Source organism: Amyelois transitella, chromosome 10, assembly GCF_032362555.1.
Source record: "Amyelois transitella isolate CPQ chromosome 10, ilAmyTran1.1, whole genome shotgun sequence".
In the NCBI taxonomy this organism is placed as follows: Eukaryota; Metazoa; Arthropoda; class Insecta; order Lepidoptera; family Pyralidae; genus Amyelois; species Amyelois transitella.
The window spans coordinates 643,215-659,129 of NC_083513.1; the positions used below are offsets into that span (position 1 = coordinate 643,215).

At 33.6% G+C, this 15,915-nt stretch overlaps 1 protein-coding gene across 1 annotated transcript in view; it reads left to right on the plus strand.

The window, feature by feature from the left end:
* Positions 1-15,915, plus strand: part of LOC106134820 (protogenin) — a 98,480-nt gene that overhangs the window by 25,346 nt on the left and 57,219 nt on the right. The gene's annotated exons all lie outside the window — the stretch shown is intronic.

A 15,915-nucleotide genomic window follows, 5' to 3' on the forward strand; every position in this document is an offset into this window, starting at 1 on the left:
GTTTTTTTTTTCAATTGTGTTTATGAACAATAAGTTTTTGCAAATATATCTCGCTTCTTCTTTACAAGCGCTTTGGAAGCGGTAGTAGATATAATGTGACATTAATTATCGATACCTTGTATCCAATTTTGAAACTATGCTATTCTGTACATTTTGTTTAAGAGCACAAAATTACGTAGGTTTAACATTATTTACAGGGTACAGGTGTAAAAGGTTTTCACCTAAATTGACAGGATGCTATCTCTCATTGCCTATTCATAAGGTATTCGCTCCCTTAAATGTAAAGGCTTTTAAGGATGTTTGTCTCAATTTTATTTGTATTTACCCGAACATTGAAATGAGCCTTGTTTGTAGGACGCAGGGTTTTGGATTTAAATGTGTTTTAAAAATTTAAGTGATATTTTAATAAACGTTTTTGATTTCACGGTGATATTTTAATAAATTATTTTAATGATCGACATTTTGAGCAAATTAAGATTTAAATCATGAAATAAGATTTTTTGAAACATCCTTTTATTAAATTATTTCTTTTTAATGGAATATATTTCCGATAACTGCAGGTTTGCATCAAAGCAGTCCCAACAGGGTAAAATATCATCTATTAAATTATTGACATCAGTTACAATATATAATTCAATATATACATTTATCAAATTCATATAAAACCCATACAATATATATAATACACATCATTCAAAAATCTATAAAGCAACCGCTTTAAATTGGCCATTCCATTTTTAAAACAAAAACAAATGAAGATGGCAGGCAAACAAGGCGTGTACAAAGTTTATTACATGAAATGTTCCATAGAAATAATACTGCGTAGTTGCGTGGCCGTGAAGCGGGCCCTTTCTCCCTTTAGTGCCCCTTACGCGGCCGAATTAAAAATACATCGGCCACGTAATGCCGCGAGTTGTTTTGCAACAACTATATTCGTCTAGGCTGCTTTTCAAGGTCATATTGTCTAATACGTTCGTGCGTAAGACACCAGAAAAAAATCTTCATTAACGACCGCTGGCGTGACGTATATACAAAGATCAGGTAAATGGTTAGAAGGTACATAAATACCTTTAAAGGTACATAAAAATATATAATATATAATACGTAAATACATACATACATATGGTCACGTCTATATCCCTTGCGGGGTAGACAGAGCCAACAGTCTTGAAAAGACTGAATGGCCACGTTCAGCTATTTGGCTTAATTATAGAATTGAGATTCAAATAGTGACAGGTTGCTAGCCCATCGCCTAAAAGAGGAATCTCAAGTTTATAAGCCTATCCCTTAGTCGCCTTATACGACATCCATGGGAAAGAAATGGAGTGGTCCTAATGTTTTTTTAATGGTGCCGGGAACCACACGGCACTAATACGTAAATTGAGTAAAAAATCAGAATAACAGATTCAGAATATCAATTTAACCCTCCCTTGAATAACGAAACAATGTAGTAAGTACTTATGCAGGAAAAATTTTGTACACTGTATTTCTTTGCTACCTGACCAGCCACCATAGGCACGCGCGATATCGTTGTTATCGCGCGAAAAACTATGGCTGTTCTGCATTTTATTATGATCTAAAACAGGACAGCGATTCGCGCGAAAATATGAACAACTTCGCGCAGAATGGTATGACTTAAATGAATTTAACTTTTGATTATTAGATGATAAATAATTTAAGCCCAACACGGTTTTATTATAAATGTTTTTTTAGGATGGTCGTGTTTTTTTTTTGCAGACTGTATACATACGCATTTTCAGTATAGTTTTTCGTCAGCTCGATTCAGTGCGTTTATAATGTCTTTACATGCCTTCAAAACATTTTAAAATTTGCCTGATGCCATGTCTAGGGAATTTGGGATTAAACTAAAGGTAGCGTTATCGCATTAAAGCCATGTCTAAAGCTTTGCTCGCGCTAAGCCATTTTCATCGCGCGAAAATCTGTCGCCGTTTCACGTCATAATGAAAAGCGAAACAGCGCAGCGATTGTTTTTGACGCGCGATGAAAACGGCGTCGCGCGTGCAAGCTACGCGGGTAGCACCCCGTCACCGAAAAATTACATAGTATTTGTCAACTTGTTCATGAAAAAGCCGGAGAGGCTGTTTGCAAATATCGCGACAAACATATTGTTTTCACTGAAAATACCTATTTGCATATTTTTTTAGTCTGTGGCCGCTGGGTCAATGACCGGGGCCTCCCACTCCGTGGGTTTCAAACCATAGCGTTTGTCGCAACCGCGCTTTGGAAAAACAACTCATAATAAGCGATTAGCAAAAATTTTATGTAATTAATAACGCACAATTAGAGATAATTGTTCTGGATTTAAATGTTGAAAATGACTAGAAAGAACGTGAAATACGGATTAGTGAAATTGATATTACTATTTTTTTTTGAAGTAAGGAAATTTAATTTATGATTTAGAAATATTTAATGTAATTAATAACGCACAATTAGAGATAATTGTTCTGGATTTAGAATTTGAAAATGACTCGAAAGAACGGATTAGTGAAATTGATATTATTATTTTTTTTTAAAGTTAATTTTGTTTATGATTTAGAAATATCTATTTATACTGACTTTGTCCTGGTCTTTCAAAAGGCAAAATGTGGTTCCAGGCACTAAAGTAGGACTACCTACTCAATCCAGAGACAATTTAGGCAATAAATAAACTTAGTCCCAATGTATGTTAGATTACCCTGGGTCATGGACGCTATTCCCGCTCATCAAGTGAGGATGCAATCGGGACATACGCCAGAAGAATTTACATACATACATACATTTAGTCACGTCTATATACCTTGCGGGGTAGACAGAGCCAATAGTCTTGACTGAAAGGCCACGTTCAACTGTTTAGCTTGATAAAAGAATTGAGATTGGAATAGTGACAGGTTGCTATCCCATCGCCTTAAAAAAGCTTCCCAGGTTTATAAGCCAAAAAGTATTATTAGGTAGGTTGGTACGACTACATACATACATATGGTCTAAATCCCTTGCGGGGTAGACAGAGCCAACAGTCTTGAAAAGACTGAATGGTCACGTTCAGCTATTTGGCTTAATGATAGAATTGAGATTCAAATAGTGACAGGTTGCTAACCCATCGCCTAAAAAAAGAATCCCAAGTTTCTAAGCCTATTCCTTAGTCGCATTTTACAGCATCCATGGGAAAGAGATGGAGTGGTCCTATTCTTTTTTGTATTGGTGCCGGGAACCACACGACATTACGACTATTATGCGATTATTGTTATAATTCTATCCATGGTCATTGGTCTATGTAAACAATATTACAGTGGCCTTATTTGGTGATGTCAGCTAGCCAGTATTCAGTTGATATTTTGACGTACTCGGTACCACAACAACCTAGTACAGTACTAGGTAATGATCTTGAGTTCCTAGAAGTAAAATGAGTGGAAATATTTTAGGTAGTCTATATATACTTGAAGGTTATATTACTTAGTCGCCTTTGACGACATACATGGGAAAAGGATGGGCCTATTCTTTTTCTCTATAAGTCCAAGAACACAATCACTTTTTGTTTAGTTAAATGTCGAATACATACATACATATAATCACGTCTACATCCCTTGCGGGGAAGACAGAGCCAACAGTCTTGTAAAGACTGAAAGGCCACGTTCAGCTGTTTGGCTTTAAAATATAATTGAGATTCAAATACTGATAGGTTGCTAGCCCATCGCCTAAAAGAAGAATCCCAAGTTTATAAGCCTACCCCTTAGTCGCCTTTTACGACATCCATGGGAGAGAGATGGAGTGGTCCTATTCTTTTTTCTATTGGTGCCGGGAACCACACGGCACTGTCGAATTATTCTTTAAAATACATCTGTCCCTTTCCAATTATTCCGTAACACAATTTTGAACTTGAATCAACAGCTGCCAAATACAGCGCTGTAACTTACAAGTTTTGGGTCTAACCTAGACCAGATTGTACGCTTAACTTTATTTATTTATTCACTTTGTCAGCGGCTTCGTTCTCGTGGATATTACTTGGGATAAAGGAGCCTTTGTTACGGATCTGTGGCAAGTTTCATCGATATCGGGCCAGTAGTTTGAGTAAAAATGAACAGAAGCTGATTCTTAATCTTGCGGCGGATTACAGGCTCTCCCTCATGGAGAACGCCATTAGAACCAACGTCAGAATGATGGTCATGTAACTTTTCATGCACGTTTTCCTGTGTTCCTTAGCGTACTCCTTCGAAATGGCTTTTTGTGAAATCCTAAAGTGAGCATTTTGAGTAGGTCTGAGAATCGGCCAACATGTATTTATCATACCCCTTAATGATAAGGGTTGTCCACACTTAACATTTTTTTTGACAAGAAATTACTTAAAAATTATTTATATGGCAAAACAACGTTTGCCGGGACAGCTAGTATTATGTATAACATAGTATTTCAATATAAGAAATACTATATTCTTTACATTTAACGGAACACTAAAAAAATACACGTGTTATTAAGACGTTTTCAATAAAAAAAATATCAAAGGGTTTTTTGTAACAAAAAGTGTTTATTCCGCGGAGTTGTTTATTTTTTACAAACATTAAAATAAAATAAAAGAAACCTTTATTTATTTGTTTTACTTTTTGTATTCATGAAAGAAAAGTAAATGGGAATAATTCGGAAGCATTTGTGTAAAATAACAAATTTACAGAAGAGATCCTTGTAGGTAGATAAATTTGTTTGTGTCACAGAAAAAATATTCTACACAACATATTGGAATTTGAAGTAGGTACTTATAATATTCTTATTCTTATTAAAATGGATAGTTTAGTACAGTTATTCCTCTCCTGAGTAGTATTTACATGCCTTCACACATTCCCTTCTCTTGCCATGGAAGTACAAAATAATACTATATGTATGTGCCGCGTGGTTCCCGGCACCAATACAATAAAGAATAGGACCACTCCATCTCTTTCCTATTGATATCGTAAGAGGCGACTAAGGGATAGGCTTAAAAACTTGGGATTCTTTATTAGGCGATGGGCTAGCAACCTGTCACTATTTGAATCTCAATTTCAACTACAAGCCATACAGCTGAACGTGGCCTTTCAGTTGTTCAAGACTGTTGGCTCTGTCTGCACCGCAATAAATAAATATATTTTGTAACAGGACTCATACTCTACCCAAAGATAATTATTTCAATTCCCTTTCTTCTTTTATATATTCAGAAGATCTTGAGAACCATTAGATAACATCATCTAAGTACACTTTTTATTGCCCCAAGATCATATACGTATGACACTAAAACTACACAAAACTGCCTAGTAATTTTACGAGCTAGTCATAAAAACATACAAATGAACCAGTTTTATTGTAATCTCGGGTTACATCGATTCACTTCACGTAAATGTGCTTAACAATTTTTTTTTGGGAGTTTTGTAAGTTTTGGGGATTTTTTATGACCTCCGTGACATAGTTTCGTTTCCGTACAATAGGCTTGTGGTGAATTCTATACGTCACAAGTCACAAAAATAAAATCACGCGACGCTATTAGTCAAAAACAGCGAAAAACCTAAATCGCGCAAGCGAAGATATCTGTGTAATAACTTTATACTATTCATTCATTTATTTGATTTGCTACACACAATTTACAATTTCATATGGAATACAAATTAATTAGGGGCGTGAGTTGCACAAATACAACAAAATGGTCACAACTCAACGAATTTATTGTTCTATAGAGCAATCCGCTGATTTTTCAGTTATAACCTAGGCGCTAGTGCAGGTCAATCTGTGCACGTAATAAAAAAAAACAAAAACAAACAAAGACTCGTGTCGTGACTTAAAGTTTTATTGTATGTGTGATATATGTACTAGCTTAACAACCAAGTATACCAAAATATTTGATAATTTAATAAACCAGTGACACGCTCCGGCATCGCGTTTATTATAAACCTCTTTCTTGAATCACTCTTAAAAATATATTTAAAAAAATAAATACTAAAGGAATTTCAATTCATTTATTGCATATCATTTTGTACATTTAAGTTCTAACTAATACAATAATCACTGCTTTTATAATGGTTACAACATGAACCCCGTAGGTTATAGCAACATTATAATAGGAACAGCAAGCGGTTTTGTCAACTGAATTGCAATTCAGAGACTAGGTCACACGTTGTATTTCAGATGGGAAGTCAGTCTGTGTAAAAACGTCTTTATCGTTTGCGGGTAGACAGAGCTAACAGTCTTGAAAAGTCTGACAGGCCACGTTCAGCTTTTTGGCCTGATGATGAGAAGTCATTCTGTGTAAAAACCTGACATACCCAATCCAGGAGGATGAAATGGTCTTTTTGCTTGCCCATCAAATAATAATAGAATAGGCAATCCGCAGATTATATACTTGTGTATAATCTGCGGATTGCCTTTATAGTGCAGTTACCTCAGCTCGTGACCAGCCTAGTTCGGAGGCATTCACCGTTTTCCTGTTAAAATCTTTCGATTAAAACCACTACATCTATGAATTTTACTTATTCGGGGCAATAAACAGCCTGTCACTATTTGAATCTCGATTCTATCAAGCGAAACAGCTGAACGTGGCCTTTTAGTCTTTTGATAACTGTTAGCTCTGTCCACCCCGCAAGGGATAAAGACGTGATTATATGTTATGTTGTTTTGGAGAAATCACGGGCCATGCCAATGCGATATTGTGTATTTCCCTTTTCGTAATTTCTTTAGATCTATTCTCAGAGACGTTTTTTTTTATTCTTAACTTTGATGTATATCAAATAATATTATAAATGCAAAAGTTTGTATGTTTGTTTGTTACCCCTTCACGGGCTATCTGCTGGATTAATCTTATTAAAAAATCACGGATATAATTACCAGTCTGGAGAAGGCCATAGAAAGATAGACAGATAGATAAACACTCTTTATTGCACCATAAGAGTAAAACATACAAAATAGCATACATTCAAAACATACATACATATAATCACGTCTATATCCCTTGCGGGGTAGACAGAGCCAACAGTCCTGAGCGGACTGATAGGCCACGTTCAGCTATTTGGCTTTAAGATAGAATTGAGTTTCGAATAGTGACAAGTGTGGCTCCCGGCACTAATACAAAAAAGAATAGGACCACTCCATCTCTTTCCCATGGATGTCGTAAAAGGCGACTATGGGATAGGGCTACAAACTTGAGATTCTTTTTTTAGGCGATAGGCTAGCAACTTGTCAAAACATAGGGTACCTTTAATCTAGGTATTCTATAGTTCCCGTGGGATTTACGAGAAACCTGTATTCATTTTTATGTGGCGCTCAAATTCTCGAGGGCAAAGCTTCGGGTTAAAGTTGGTACAATAATATAATCACGCTTTTTTCCCGAACCGAGTTTTCTTGCCACTTGTCATTTTTCTTGCATAATTTGCATCCGTTACAATCATCAATCTTTTCATGCAAGCTCTACGGAATTCTCAAACTTTATTAAGCTTATTAATGTCCCATTTTCTTAATTTGTAGCTTAAATATTCTCTTATTTACTTAAGAATTACTCCGCGTTATAAAATGTAGTACATACATATATAAAATCACACCTCTTTCCCGGAGGGGTAGGCAGTCTAGGCAGAGACTACCTCTTTCCACTTGCCACAATCTCTGCATACTTCCTTCGCTCCATCCACATTCATAACTCTCTTCATGCAAGCTCGGCGGTTTCGGGTACTTTTGACCTGACCCTTTACCATGACGTCCTTTATTTGATCCTTAATAAAATGTAGTATTATTAATAAATATATAGTTTGATTAAAACCTAACGCTTTCCTCAATAGTATACAGAAAATGAAGACATCTAAATTTAATAGAGGCCTCAGATCAAAGCGTTTGCGAAATCAACGACTTTACCAGCTGAAGATTTATTAGAACTAATTAACGCAATAGTGCATGAAGAGTTTCCGCTCCGAGGATTTTCAAATAAAGAGAGGATAGATGTGTCTCTGCGTGGATTTTAAAATCAGCCGCATTGCAGCCCTCAATGAACTCGATGTTGAAGAATATTCTGTCATTTTAACTCGACTCGACAATAAGTAATATTCAAAACTAATGATATGTAGTAAAAAATAATTTATAGTTACAATTGTAACATGGTTGGAAAAGATTAAAAGTGCTAAAAATTAAAAGATTCAGTTAAGATGTAGCACTCAATAAATCCGTATTTACCGCGCGAGAAGAGAATAGGACGGCTTTTTATCACTTCTTGAGAGTTTTATTCTATTCTATATATCATTAATACACTTTCTGAATTGAGAAAGAAACTTCCTTTTTTAATGATTTCACATTATTTAAATACCTATCATAAAAAAAGTTCATATGATTAGAAAGATCTAAGGTTAAAAAAATACACATTATAATTATTGACAAGAAGGTTATTGGCAAAATTAAATTAGAGTTAGTGTAGATTAATAAGTAATATTGTCTTATAATTTATAACTTGAAAGGCAATATTAATTAAATAATAAATAATATAATAATAACTATTATTAGTATTGCAATAGAAATTAGAATTGATTTTTGCAATTTAAATGAATTTAATTCAACAATATTGATACGTACAGGAAATATTTCTTCAGGCACTATTTTTTATTGTGCGCATATCAGAACCGTTACATATTAAAATAGAAAAGGATAGAATCTTTATTTGCTTTTGATAAGGGTTTATAAAAGGTGTAGCATAAAACATATTTCCTACTTATCAGCCATTAATTATAGCATGCAAATAGTATAATAAACATATAAGTCACATAAGTCAAATAAATTTTCTTTAAATAAAATAATTTTATTTTTATGTCAATTAAACTTTTATTGACTTCGTTCATCCTACGTAGCTTATTGTCCTGGGCCCTCGTTAGTTTGAAGTTAGACTGCCTTTAACAAGCTGCCTGTTTTTTGATCTGTGAATTTGTAATTAGGTTTCCCGAATCGGGTGTTTTTGGATATTTATATTTTTTCAGCTCATTGAAATAAATGTGACTATTTATACCTCAATTGAAATTAACCCCTCACCCCTGAATAAGAGTGATATAATATGGTAATGTTTTACGGGTATCTAAAACTAAGTTGGATGTTTTCTTTTAGAAGTATCTGAATTTAGCCACTCCTAAATTAACCGCAGCGAGAGATTCTCATTGTAAACAGCCAAAAACCTAATGGCTATATAAAAGTTTACACAACCTTTTGGTCAGTATTATTATATTTATTTAAACTTTATGCACGTAAAATGTACAGGTAGACTTAATGTCATAAGGCGTTCTCTGCCAGTCGAACCTTTGGTCCAAACTGAGATGGATGTAAAGTATAGTTATATTGTAAAGTATTAATATATTATTGTAGATGAAATTACAATTCCATGCAATGACATTTTAATTCATGGAATTAATCATAAATGATAAACAATTAACGTTATTGCGTTTAATTGAACGTTCGTAACGTTCGACAATATGCAACAAAAAGACAAAATAGTTATTGTATGGATGATTAACTCATAAAGGGGCGAGTTAACTATTATAATTACGGCTGTAATTATTTTTTGTTGTGTGTTTTACATGAAGTGATGTATCAATTAATCTACAATAGTTTGTCGATACGGCAACATTGCTTTATTCCAGGACGAGTCCTTCTTTTTACTCCAAATTATGATGATGGTAAATCTATACTAATATTATAAAGCTGAAGAGTTTGTTTGTTTGAACGCTCTAATCTGAGGAAATTCTGGTTCGAATTGAAAAAAAAATTGGGTTGAATAGACAATTTATCGATGAAGGCTTTAGGCTATATAAAATCACGCTGCAACTATTAAGAGCGAAGAAATAATGGAAAATGTGAAAAAAAAAACGGAGAAAATCAACCTTGAGGAATGATGCCCAAAATTACTATACCCAGGCAGGATTACCACAAACAAATAATAAACTTTTCCTTTATTTCATTAGACGAGATATCAATAAGATTATTTCATTATTTAAATTGGAAAAGGTTAAAGCTTTTAAATAAAAAAAAATTGAGTACGTCTGCTGCTATACGCATGAGCAAAAACGGAAAATACCATTTATTTTAACACTCCTGGGGGAATAACGGGAAATCGGGAAAGTTTGTGTATATAAATTTAATTGATAAAACTCAAAGAGGTCAGTGATACAGCGGCTTGCATTTTGACTAAAAATAAGAGCAAAGCTCCTACTAAAATGGCGGTCTATTGAGCGTCTATTCTACGTTCTCGTTATTTTGTACCTTGAGCACAACACGCCATGACCTGCCAATGACATTTGCGTGCCAAAGTCAACATTCGTAAAAAGCTATTAAAATACTATCCTATTTTTTATAGGATAATATATTTTATATATCATATTTTATTTTATCTTTATCTTTATTTATTTGAAGAAATATTCGTATTGAAATAATTAGTTCTACAATCATTCATGTTTTTTAATGTAGACTTGAGACTGTAGACTTAGTCTTAAGACCTTGGCATAACAAAATAAGTTCAAACTTATGGAGATATAAGGCGGTAATAGGTTACTAATATAGATCACATTCAGCTTGATGATAAAATTGAGATTAAAATAGTGACAGGCTGCTAGCTCATCGCCTTAAAGAAGAATCTCAAGTTTATAAGCCTATCCTAGAATCGCCTTTTACGGCATCCTCGGGAAAGAGATGGAGTGGTCCTATTCTTTTTTCTACCGGGAACCACACGGCACTACAGCCAGCGCCTCTTTGATCAAAATCTTAATTTTCCTTGTTATTCATTCCCTTTTTTTTCCATCAAATTATTTTATTTACCTACAATTATAAATGAGGTTCTCATTCGGTTGAGTTCTACCCGAGCGGAATCTGACTCATGATCATTGGAGCGCGAACAAGCAGAAGTTTATCCTGTTATTGGTATTTCCTTTAATTGACTGACTGATTTTTTTATTATATCATTATACTAGAGTCAGTTATTCTATCCACTCTTAAAGTTTATGCTGAGGAGGTAACCGGGGTCCGGGTATGACCGCATATAATCACGTCTATATCCCTTGCGGTGTGGACCAAGAGTAAAAACATAAAGATAATTGATTTGCCAAATAAAGAATTCAGTCTTGAAAGACTGAATGTTCATGTTGAGCTGTTTGTATTATAATAAACATTATAAAATTGATTTTTTATGACATTTGGAAGTATTTCATTGACTGTGTTATATTTAATTGGCATTTGATGAATTTTATTTTAATTTTTTCATATTAATTTATTTTTTAATTGATGTTTAAAGACAAATTTATTATAATTCTCATTTGTCATTGAAATACCGACAAAATGATCGAAATTAAAGCCTTTATACAGTGCTGATTTAAAATATACATACATACATTTGGTCACGTCTATATCCCTTGCGGGGTAGACAGAGCCAACAGTCTTGAAAAGACTGAATGGCCACGTTCAGCTATTTGGCTTAACGATAGAATTGAGATATTTAAAATATATAATAATTTAATAATATACGTATAAAATTCCGACACCTTGAGAGATAGAATATGTGTTCACAAAAACTGTACCTAAATAATTAGGACCTATATTGTAACCTTATTCAATGAATATATGGTTATGATTATGATGAAATTGAGAGTCAAATAGTGACAGGTTGCTAGACCTTCGACCCATAAAATAAAACGGTAATAAGTTAGCTAAGTTTATTAGCCCTTATCTTAGTCATCTTGACATATGTAAAGGTCCTTTCTAAAAAAAATTATCTACCAACTTAAGTACATGGCGATGGATGACATATATTGAATTTATTTGATATTAAAGCTAAAATGTTATTATGATTATACAAAAATTAAGGAAAGTGCTTCGTAAGGCAGATTTATCTGGAATTCAAGACCTGAACGCTGTCTTTTATTGGTTTAAACCATTTGTAAGATTGTTTCTGGTCTACGATATAGGTCGTGGAGGTCAAATGACATCAGCTCTGTAAAATCCAGGAACTTTTTCCTATACCAGGGAACCATTCCGAACGAACGAAGATATAGCGTTCTTAAAGCGATTGTAAATACATACATATAGTCACGTCTATTTAAATTAATATAATAAAATAAAAAAAAAAATCCCTTAGTCGTCTTTTACGACACCAATGGGACACATACGTGTGGTTCCCACACGGCGACAAAAAAAGCGATTGTACACGCTCAGAATATCATGGAAGTTCCTTACATGAGAGTAAGGAAAATATAATTCTCTCAGCTTTTTAGACTTTAAATTATAGTACCGGTAATTAATCAGAGTTAGCTGAATGCATGGCGGTCATCGACCTCACTTTCACTAGGTACCCTAGACCAGAACTGGCATTTAAGGCGGCCTTATGATACACCTTCACATTGAGCCAGTGACTGGCTTAGCAATAATGTGTGGTAGTCACTGGCTTGACTAGGACAGATCTTTCTTTATTTTTACACACTTACTTCATCATCATAACATACATAAAATCACGCCTATTTCCTGGAGTGGTAGGCAGAGACTACCTCTTTCCACTTGCCACGATCTCTGCATACTTTCTTCGCTTCATCCACATTCATAACTCTCTTCATGCAAGCTCGGCGGTTTCGGGTACTTTTGCCCATCATCATAACTTGACATTTTATGTATTTATAATGTATTTTATGTATCTTGTATGTATTTATGCATTTTTTTGTAATGTATGTATTTTGCAGTAGGTATGCATGTGCACTTTATCGCACCACCAACTTAAAGTTTTTCTGTTTGGTCAGCTGGGTGACTGGTAGAGAATGCTATACGGCATTAAGTCCGCATTTTGTACATTTTTTGTGCAATAAAGTTTTAAATAAATAAATAAATATCACGCTTCCTCCTGGAGGGGTTGAAAGAGATTTAATTTTAGGTCCATTTGTTAAGAAACTGTTACTTCTTTCACTTTAAGCACATAAATCTTTTCATGATCGTCCATTTTAGGTACTATTTACATGACCTTTCACTAGATCTTCCCTAATATGATTAAAGTATATCCGTTTGGGCGTCCCTTTCCAATGCTATAAATCAATCAATATATTTTTATTTGTGAAAACAGGTTACAATTGTGTTTTATTTTTTTTTTAACTAAGTGCTCGACTTCCTGCCTACAGGCGTATAAATGGCAGATTTCTTAAACTGATATGAATTATACAATTGATAATTTAAGAGGTCAACCAGTTTGTAATAAAATTTTTGCAAGAAGAAAATGGAGACATTCATTATCTGGTGCATAGATTTAGATAAGATTAGTTTTACTTTATATACTGTACTTATTTTACTTTTTTTTTAAAATTTTATCTACATGCAGAAATTATTTTATTTCAGCTGCTTTATCTATATCTTTATCATTGTTATTTACTTATTCTCAGCGCAAACTCATAATTTATGCGCTCCAAACTGTATTGGCTCAATGCGCTGGCGCAGCGTCCTAACCAGTAACCATAAGAATGTTTTAAGATCGAGTCTAATGCCGGGCAAGTTAACTGTTCATTACGATACTCGTGTAACCCCAATAAGAAATACATACTTACTGAATAGTGGAACGCTTTTAAAATTATCATTTTATTTAATTACGCTTAGATAATAAATGTCGTTCTCGGTACAAATAACCAGTGAATTAAAAAATAAAATTCAAAATTTTTATTTATTATTATAGGATACTTCATATCGCTTAATAATTGTCAAAACTTTTGGATTCACAACATTGGTTGACGTCAAATAAATTGTTGAATGTTGTTAGTTAAGGGAATGCACCTACAAAACACGACTTTTGACAGTGGACTAAATAAAATAAAAAATAAAAAAATTCTTAAGAAATTAAACGTGATCTAAACTTGAACGATCTTATTCCCTTGTTACGATTTTCGGCGGTCGAACATCTAGAAAACAAAGGCGAACCTCGGGCTCCTATCGAGAAGGCACGAAAATGAGACATGCGCAGTGAGTCTATATTATGATATGGGTTTCTTATTGGCCAAAAATAATTTGGCCCATGAGACTCGAACCCACGGTCCAACTACGTGGGAATAAAGCTGATAACGCGGTTATTACATCCTTTGGACATGACTCACCTGAACTTTACGTAAAAAAAATTTTACACGTGTAGGTAGCATTTTATTTTATTTGTACAGCAAATTCTCAAAAGAAAGGAGTTAGGTTTAAAGCGGTCTTAATGTATTATGAAATTAAATATCTTTTTTAATTATAGGAAAAGTCGGTTAACAAAGTCTCTTTGAAGTAAGGAAAAATGATAATGAGTCGCAAAAAGCTGTAATGATAAGCTTTGTTCGTGTATTACTCATTCATAATTTAATTCACACTTAATTTATGAATGAATAATAACATTTTTGTGAAACCGATGCCTAACCTTGGTTATGTAAACTCCACTAATTAAAGGACTAATATAACGGAAAACAATTATAATACTCCTTTTTGCTTTAAAAATACATTCAAACAAATAACAATCAAAAAAATATTTTTTTATTAAAGTAAATTTTTTGATTTTTAATTTTTTTTCAGTGTTTTAAGATATATTGACTATAAATTTACTGATTTTTCGCGTATATGAATGAGATGGGAAGTTTCATCAAGGGGTCAATGAACTTTTGACTTTCAAGATGGCCGCCGCCGGCAGGCACTTATAACGATTGCCTCTCCACTCCACTATTTTTTATAAAAAGCTCTGTGGTTTTAGTTAGTTTTCCCTAGGCACGTTCAAAATTACGGACACAATAAAATATTAAAAGGATTTTTAAACTTTGGCAACTAAAACCTATTTCTTTATGTAATACTCGTAAGTAGCAAGTTAAGAATATTTAAAACATATTAGTAAATTTTATTTTTAGTTTGTTATCAACTATTTTTTATAAGAAGTTTTAGTTTTAAATTTGCTTATCTCCAAATGTTATATTATATAAACATAACTAGCTGTGCCCGCGACTTCGTCCGCGTTGAATAGTTATTTTAAGCATCATTGAAGCTTTCAAGAATGAATAATTTTCCCCGTTTTATTCACATTTTCCATTTTTTGTTTGTTTGAACGCGCTAATCTTAGGAACTACTGGTTCAAATTATTTTTGTGTTGAATAGACCATTTATCGAGGAAGGCTTTAGGCTATATGACATCACGCTGCGACATTTGGAAGCGTAGAAATAATGGCAAATGTGCAAAAACGGGGAAAATTATTCATCCTTGAGGGCTTCAATGATTAATCAAACTATTCCACGCGGACGAAGTCGCGGGCACAGCTAGTCTCCACATAACTTTAATAAACATTTAGCCTCACTTGACATGACCTCTTGGCGACCCTTCAAACTACTGCCCTACCTAGTAACTACTCCAAAAGATGATACGTAATATCTATATCGATTCAAGTTATTTCAAACATCGGTAATTTCAAAGGTAAACCGGAGACAATTGGACTTTGTGACAAAGACTATTTTATGTTTACAATCGTCCAGTTCACGATAACATTTACTAATCAAACTAACGAATCGTGCCATCAGTCGAAGCCATTTGATTTGAACCTAAATCAAAATTCAGTACACTCTTTACGTAAATATTTTTAAAATTGGCAATACATACAGTTAATTTTTTATTTTTATACATACATACATACATAAAATCACGCCTCTTTCCCGGAGGGGTAGGCAGAGGCTATTATATACTACTATTTTTTTATTTTAAAAAAATATATATACCTACATATTTTTTTTATTATTAAAATCTCATATAAATATATTAATCTGAACAATGTATTCTCTTGTCCACATTCTATTCTAAGTTTGGATATTTGTGAAGTTGACGTTGTTGAAGAAAATGCTGCAGTGCAGTTTGTTACCGCTTCTGCACTGACGCCTTGGAAGCGACAGTAAACTTAGTTTTAAGTAATTTATTTGACGTCA